Source organism: Pecten maximus, chromosome 15 (assembly GCF_902652985.1).
Source record: "Pecten maximus chromosome 15, xPecMax1.1, whole genome shotgun sequence".
In the NCBI taxonomy this organism is placed as follows: Eukaryota; Metazoa; Mollusca; class Bivalvia; order Pectinida; family Pectinidae; genus Pecten; species Pecten maximus.
Genome location: NC_047029.1, coordinates 36371655 through 36380826, shown reverse-complemented (window position 1 = coordinate 36380826; position 9172 = coordinate 36371655).

Sequence of the window (9172 nt, the reverse complement as noted above, 5' to 3'; positions counted from 1 at the left end):
ATAGATAAATACATAAAAACAAAACGATAAAGTTCGGACACACAGAGACAACACATACGCGACCGCAGCGCTAGTGTAGAGCGTGATTTTATTTTAAAATTAAATACTATCGTCTTTTGTTGCCGAGAATAATAAATTATGACCTTAATATTTCCAGTTTCTAAAAGTTGTACAAATTCTCGCAGACTGAGGTTTTCTATAGTAGTACAGTTTGATAAAACGTTCTTCCACTTCCCGATACAACATTCACTCCATCAGACACCTTTCACTGTCGTTTCTACGAGTTCGCTTCGTCTAGGATCCGCTTTTTATAAGAACCAGATAATTTATTCAGAAACGGTCGATTATTTGTGAGCGTAAACCGTAGCATTTCCGTAGCATTACCGTAGCACTTTCGTAGCATTACCGTACCATTTCCGTACCATTTCCGTAGCATTACCGTACCATTTCCGTACCATTTCCGTACCAATTCCGTAGCATTACCGTACCATTTCCGTAGCACTTCCGTAGCATTACCGTAGCATTTCCGTAGCATTTCCGTAGCGTTTGCGTTTAAGACGGAACAGCGAAAGTACACGGGTCTGTAGTTAAATAATGAATTAAGTAATGAAGGCGATTTTATTATTTGTTTTTCTTGTCGGCTTTTTTGGGTAATTAGTGAGACCCGCTGCGGTGTATTGGGTTGGCCTTTCAACCAGTTGAAGCTACAGGGGTTGGCGCGGACCTTGAAAAAAAATATATTGCCCTCTCCCGTGTATGACCCATGACGTAGGTCCGCGCCTACCCCATTGCTGAAGCAACTCGATGTTGGCTGCGTGGTTTTCCGACAAAAATGACAGAGATACACCCACACATTGTTTTCGATCTTTACTCCTTACAGCAGGTTATATAGCTTGAGTTTGTTAGTGTTTTTGTATGTGTAACAGTCTTTATACTGCTAACATAATGCGAAAAGCCGTCAAACTGATCTGCCGCCATTTTTTTAACATCAATAAAGCTTAACCTTTGTGGTTTTAGTGCAAGAGTTCCAGAATTGATGGGACAATCCATTTCCAAGAAAGGGACAAGATTTTTTTTAATTATGTGCTAAGAATAGCTTGCTGTTGTTATTGATGTTTTCAGCTATTTTTTTCGTGCTGATAATAAGAATTCCGAATCTTGTTGTTTGCGACGTTCCTTCCTAGTTTGTAGGAATTGTTATTCTCTTTTGTCTTGCAGTGAAGATATTTTTTCCATTTTTGTTGTTTTATTCGAATGGACTTTTGGGCCTCTGTATTTAGATGAGAGTTCCATCTGGATTTGTTCGGAGATGTCTTCTTCACGGGTATTTTGTCTTTTTATTATTCACTGATAACAAAATAATCCAGTATTCAAAATTAAGCACCCTTAGCCAAAAGGGTTACTCTCTTCAACAACATTGAATAAGTCTAACAACATCATGGAGTTACTTCCCCTTAAGTGAATTTGTCTTATCAATGTGTACATATACATTATACTTGTCTGTATTTCTTATCACCTGTTGTTTCTAGAAGAGAAGAGTAAGATATGCTATGCCTGATGTCTAATCCTATTGACGTTCTTTCTATGTCAATACAATTGATTGAAATTGAATATTGCGCAGTTAGAAATAAAGTAAAGAAATTAACAGGAAAATTAAGAATGAATTTCATCAATAAACTATTGGCAGACGCAAAGTGGAGCACAAAAGCAAATTTGAGATATATCCGATCGAAGTCAAAAACAAAAGCTGATATCGGATACAGCTACAGCTAAAAGAAAATGTGTACCAGCGTAAAAAAACACTTACTAAAAGTGACTTGGCATTTTAACAGTGACATTGACAGTTGACCCAGTGATAATTATCTCTGGTCAGCTGAACCAAGACTGAGTTTTGTTTAAAAAAATAACCTAAAATCATTCATTAAAACCTGGAGTAGAATGTCATTAACTATTATTGTTAGATATCATATATAATTAAATCACTGATGGTATCACAGTCCAATCACCTTTTTATTTCACTCTACAATCCAAGTGAAACAAATTCTGAAGAAGTTGAATTCTAGTCTTCTATCATATTATTTGATTTTTAATTAAATTAGAAGATTGTTCGAAACTATTTAAAGATTTGTTAATTATTCACCTAAAAATAGGATTGATAGTGAAATTACCATTAGCATTAAGCAATATATATACAGAATGAGATGTTTTCACAATTCAATAAATGTAATTCCTTTAATCAACACAAATAAAGGACACTTATATGGTAAGGTGACTGTTAAGGACATGTTTTAAGTAGAATGGCATCAATGGACAAAAGGAGGAAAAGTACAGATTAGATCCAAGCTATTTTTGGAATTGAAATATTTCATGATATCCTAGTTGAATCTCTAAGATAACCTAACAATCTTCAAATTAAATGGTTCAACTGACAACTCACAACAGTCATAATAAATTGTCAACAGATTTACATTTCAAACTTGACAGAAACATATAAGTGCCCTGAACAAATCAAACATAAAAACTGCCAGGGAAAAACTGAGAACTAACAGTACACCATAAAAATTGTAATCAACTCAGATAAAATATACCATTAGATGGTAAAACACCACAGAAATTATACACAGGTGCATGGGTTTGGGAACCTTTCTGCAATTTTTTTTAAAACATTCACTTCACTAATAGGTATTTTTTTTATAAAGTTATATATAGGTTTCAGAATCAAGGTAATAATGTTATATTTAAATACATATATAAAATGTATTTCAAATAAACAAAGTCCACTGAAAAGTGTTTGATGACTCAATGATGTAATGTCTATGTTTAGGAGTATATTTTTATTCTTAAAAATATCATACTCATGACACTTAATTATAAAACATCTACCAGTCAAATTGGTCCATTATTAATGTGTATTCTGTGGGTGTAAAATTTGGATGAGTCAACTAATATTTCTGACATTTGGTAGACAATTTGACTTTTTGGGGATCATTTTGTTTATGTATACGTTTATTATGCGTCGCTGTCGATAACTGATAAAAACAATAACATGGGTGTACATGTACCGGTACTGTACACACATGCATTACATGTAGTAGATGCTCTAGTTCTGTTAATCTTTTCAAATACCGTTGGATCACAAACATAAAACAAAACTTAAATGAAAAACATGTCAATAACATTTATATAACTCTTACTCTTCACATATACAGCGAAATACTTCAAAACCGTATGGAATTGACTGGGTGCAGCCATGGTGTTTACCCTATCGACAACTATAGTTCGCGGTAATTCGGTCATCGTCCGGCGAATCACCTGGACCCATCATTTTATGTGTATTCATACACTTACCTCCGAGCCCACGTTCGCAGACGGAGGCGAGGCATTCCGATTGGGTGGCGAGGTGTTCCGATTGGGACAATACCCGATGAGTTCAGGATGGTACATTACCCGATTGTCACGCACGAGCGGAGGTCGATAACCAAATACTAACCTTTTTAAGTGCTTCAAACAGACCAGTAAAACAGGTTAGTATTTCGATACCAACCTGTGCTCGTACGTTGTATGGGGTAATAGGTCCATAACTAACTATTATCAAACAAAGGATCCATGCGGTAAGTCCGTATACAAGCTTGGCCAGGTGTAGGCTACACCGCATTCTAGTCACGCACGACAGAACATTACCTTCGGGACGAGCTGACATAAACACTTTCGCTTAGAGAAGTCAGCTCGTCACGTACATTCACAACAATTCTGAAGTGAAAATTATCTCGAAATATGCATGTGAAAATATGCCGATATCTTTTAAACATGTATTTACATGAACGATAGCTTGAAAATAGGAAACTGATAATGTAATACTTACAGGCAGTTCCTCCTAGCATTCTAGGCTGCACCGCCGGCATCGATGGGACTGTATCTGTAATTGATCATTTATAGATAAATGACATGACGAGTTTGTAGGAAATCTCATTATTTATATTTAACCATTATCAGGTTTTTGTATCTTAAAGGGAAATCTTCCATCTAATTTGATAAAATAAACAGCTATTTGTAGCATATAAAAGGCATTGTATATATCAGAAAACCAGATGTACCGAAGAGGGTAAAATCAGCAAACCAATAAATACTTAGATGATCATAAAACATAAGAATAACATCAGTGCGATATAAAAGGTAATATAGTAACATGGATAATTCATTATGCATTCAAACATACTATAACATAAGATACGTAACACATATTTTGCATTTCAATTTATCTAAAAATGATACTTTTAACAAATTCTGATTGACGGAAAGAAGGTCACATAACTCCCCGTAAAAAATCACGTTGCTAGTGTGAACGACACGTCACAACACATCTCAACTAAACTAGGTATATCTAGATTGACTCTGCTTTCAGCAGAGGATATATGTAACAGAGAGCACGATACATTAAATGTATTTCAATGCCTCCGCAAGGGATCGAGCCAAGCACGTCTGGATTACTAATCTTATGTTAAACAGAAGATCTGAATTCCAAAGTATTATTATCATTAAAGACAATCAGTATATTTTCAGGAATGTTTCACTTGGCATTCTAGGATTTTCTTATTCATTGGGGACTTAAGAATATTTTATAATATTTTGGAGATGCATAATTAATTTAAATAGCTGTCAACTTTTCAACATCCGGATTTCCATTTTCCGGCTCCTTCATTTAGTCTTTCCCGAGGCGATGACTTGAATTGTTTATTTTCAAAAATTATTATTAGGTACTTTCAGGTAAAATGAACAAATGTCATTTTAAATATGACCACACACAATGTTCAAGAATACTATAATTTCTCCATTCTCTACAAGCAATGACCATTTCGGGTCCATCCATTTGATAATTATTTATTAAGTATTTCCAGGTAAAATAAATCAAAAATATTTTGAAATACAAACAACAGGTCAATTCTCTTGTAATAATATCGATTTCAGGTCCATCATCAGCCATTTCAGTAATTCAACTGTAACGTCAACCCGGTCGAGAATCTCAAAATGATTGTAAATTAATTCAAAGTAGTTTTTGGTCAAATAAGCCCCTACATACGATACAGTATATGATATCGAAAAACATACAATTGGGTCCATTCTCACAAAATAGTTGTATTTGAATGAATTATATGTGTATTTGTGTATTATTTGATAAGATTTGAGTTTATTTGAGTAAAAAGTCAAGCCGCTCATGGGTGAATGAGGTCCATTTAATTTTGATCTGTCTTCGCTAACGTGAAGCGACAATCTTCATTCAAACTTGTTCAGCTGCTACATGTATCTACACACAACAGTTACGATCTTTGTAATCTAGGAAGTGTTCGCAATCAAGCTTGGACAACGGTCAAGATTCCAATCTTATTTCATTTTTGTTTTCAATTACTTTGTCTTTATTACTGTTCAGTATAATATAATATAGTCACAGGGCTGCCAATATTCACAAAAACAGTGTTCTTGTATCTAGAAACCGGTTGGTTACCCCTTTCGAAGAGAAGAGATGCTCGAAAACTGTCCTTATTCTATTCCATAGTCAATAATATGGCACCTAGTTTTCTTATCAAACTACTGCCAATGTATATTGGCAACATTTCTCCTTATAATTTGCGAAATGCAGATTTATTTAGGGAACAACACTTTCGTCTACAACTATTAAAAATACTCTTTCTTTCCCTCTACTTCAAAACTTTGGACTGACTTATATAACATTATCAGAAACTCGCCTACTTCAAGTTCCTTCAAATCTAATCTAAAAAATCTATGATAGTAAAAAGTATATTTGACAAGCATTTTATCAGTTATGGTCCTCGAAAACTACACAACAGAATAAGAAATCGAGCAAGTGCAATAAGCTATGATCTTTATAGAGCCAATCTCGTTGATTCATCTGCTTGTCAATGTGGACATCCCTGTGAAGATTCCCATCATTTTCTTCCTTAAATGTCCCCTGTACAACAACTTAAGAGGAACTCTTATTGCTGATTTAACCTGGTACGGTCCTGTTAATTTAGATGTACTTTGCAATGGTGACACGAATATCTCCTCAACTGACAATATAAAAATCGCCAAAGTCGTGCAAAACTTCTTGCGAAGGTCGGGGATATTCGACTGAATATCACTTCCTATCCCCATCTCCCCTTCTTTTCATGCCATTTTCCTATAATCAATGCAAAACAACTTAATCCAAAATGCTCCATTTATCAATATAATATATTTAAAAAAAATCTAATTGATTAAGTGTATTTGAATTCATTCCGAACATTTATAGGTCCTTCTCGATGCAGTCATTTGGGGGAAGTCGTTTATAAGTTGGTAAAACTTGCTGACTTATCCCTTTGTCATTATTGTATGTCAATAAAATATGTTTAAACTAATATAAGATTTACAGTTTATAGTTCTAAGTTCAGCCCGGTTAGATTATTATCAATTACAAAATCAAAACGATTTTTTTGTTCATCTTCCTCGTTGCGGTAATTCTAACTTCTTATAGGCTCCTGTTCAATGACTATAATTGCATAATATAGTTAAATAATGAATTAAGTAATGAAGGCGATTTTAATATTTGTTTTTCTTGTCGGCTTTTGTCGGTAATTAGTGAGACCCGCTGCGTGCATTGGGTTGGCCTTTCAACCAGTTGAAGCTACAGGGTTTGGCGCGGACCTTGAAAAAAAAAAAAAAAAAAAGGTGTCAGGTAAAATATTGCCCTCTCCCGTGTATGACCCATGACGTAGGTCCGCGCCTACCCCATTGCTGAAGCAACTCGATGTTGGCAGCGTGGTTTTCCGACAGAAATGACAGAGATACACCCACACATTGTTTTCGATCTTTACTCCTTACAGCAGGTTATATAGCTTGAGTTTGTTAGTGTTTTTGTATGTGTAACAGTCTTTATACTGCTAACATAATGCGCAAAGCCGTCTAACTGATCTGCCGCCATTTTTTTTAACATCAATAAAGCTTAACCTTTGTGGTTTTAGTGCAAGAGTTTCAGAATTGATAGGACAATCCATTTCCAAGAAAGGGACAAGATTTTTTTAATTATGTGCTAAGAAATACAACATAATGGCAAAAGACGTTTTTTGCCATTATGTGATTTTTTTGCACTTAAGTAGTGTATGTATTTTGTCCTTAAACGGCCACCCATAATTAACAGGGTTAATTTATTGGACGTCTGATAACAACTTAGGATGAGAGACGTCATGCCCTGGTGATTTGTTGGGATTACGTTTTTTAAGGCCTTTTTATTTTTTTCTTTGTTGATGTCAATATTGGATAATGCAGTCTGGTGTTGTCTCACTGGGAGGTACGGTGACTCATCGTCATCTGGTTTGTTAAATACAGTGCCGAAATAGTTGTTTAGTTCTTCAGCAGTTTCTTGGTGGGAATGGGTGATAGCACCGTCAGTTTTGTTCACGTTAGTTACAGACATACCTGTTGGAGTTTTCTTTTACGTACTTCCAGAATAGCTTGCTGTTGTTATTGATGTTTTCAGCTATTTTTTTCGTGCTGATAATAAGAATTCCTAATCTTGTTGTTTGCGACGTTCCTACCTAGTTTGTAGGAATTGTTATTCTCTTTTGTCTTGCAGTGAAGATATTTTTTCCATTTTTTGTTGTTTTATTCGAATGGACTTTTGGGCCTCTGTATTTAGATGAGAGTTCCATCTGGATTTGTTCGGAGATGTCTTCTTCACGGGTATTTTGTCTTCTATTAGTATTGTAATGGTTTCAAGAAAGAAAATCCAAGACTTGTCCGGTGGCTTGTCTTCAAATATTCTAGGCCAGTTTATTTTGTCTAATTCTTCACGTAAAGAATCGTATTGCCCCTTGAAGTAGTTTTTTCACAATGTGTTGTTGGTGTTTGGCGTGTAATGATAAAGTTAAAACTAATTACAACGTGGTCGGTCTTCCAAATTCCTAGTAGGTAATTAATATCTTCGACCATTCCTTCCTCGTTTGTAAAAATGAGATCTAGTAAGGACGGTTGTTGATTTTGTCTATATCTCGTAGGTTGTAGTACGTTTTGATATAGGAAGGTATCCCTAATACATTAAAGAAATTCGGTTGATATGTGTGTCTCTAATGTGGTTGATAATCAATTTGACCAATTTATTTCCGGCAAGTTGAAATCTCCCGCTACCAAGACATGACTCGCTTTAATTGAGGAGAAATCTGACATGAAGTTCAGTAATTTTTGAGAGTTGTCGTTAGACCCGTTGGGGCTACGGTAGATATTAAGGATCAACATGTTTTCTACGTTTTTAAATTTTAGGTCACAAACGATATATTCTTCAAAGGATGATTTGAGTTGAATTTCGTCAATGGTGATGTCTAAATTTTCCGAAATGTAAATAGCAACGCCTCGCCCCTTATCCTTTCCTAGGAAGGTCCTGTATCCCACCATGTCGTAGAAGGCACTGTTAACGGGGAGAGTCTTGGATTTCTGGTGTATTTCAGTTAAAATTAGTATATCAGTTGTCTTTTCCTGCATCAGTACTTTTAATTCTTCTTACTTTACAGTGGTCAGAGTATCGACATTTGAATAAAATATAAGGAGGTTCTTTTGTAAATTGCTGTCGTTCCGGTTAAAACTTGTATCCTATTGATTGTTGTTGATTGACACATTTGGGTTGGAGTTTTTAAACAGTTGAGACTGTGGGATACCTCCAATATCAGTTTGGTCGGGGTCTCCGTCTATAATGAATGTATCCATGTAATAATCAGCGGAGGCATTGAGGTTAAGATGATGGAGTGAAGCGTTACCTCGTATAGATGATTTTTAGCGACCGTGTTTTCGTCACGTCAATTTTACCTAGGCGGAAATGTGCTGTAATTTGGAGGCCATCTACACCTAGACTGGAAGATACTGCTTTGATGTCCAGTTAATCTAGGTTTTTCTTATGGTTGCCTTCATCTGATTTCTCTGGCACGTTAAATAGAATGATATTTGTATTTCTTCTTTTCCTGTCATCTATGTAACAGGAGAGGAGAAAATGTAGCGGCCAAACCGGGGGTCGAACCCGAGACCTCCGAACACTAGCCGAATACTCTACCAATTGAGCTACCTGGTCACCGATGATCGACCCATTCCAGTCCCGCTAAAAACCTCCTTCCTTTTTTCCAAGTCTTCGCCCTCGAAGACACACGAGACCCTT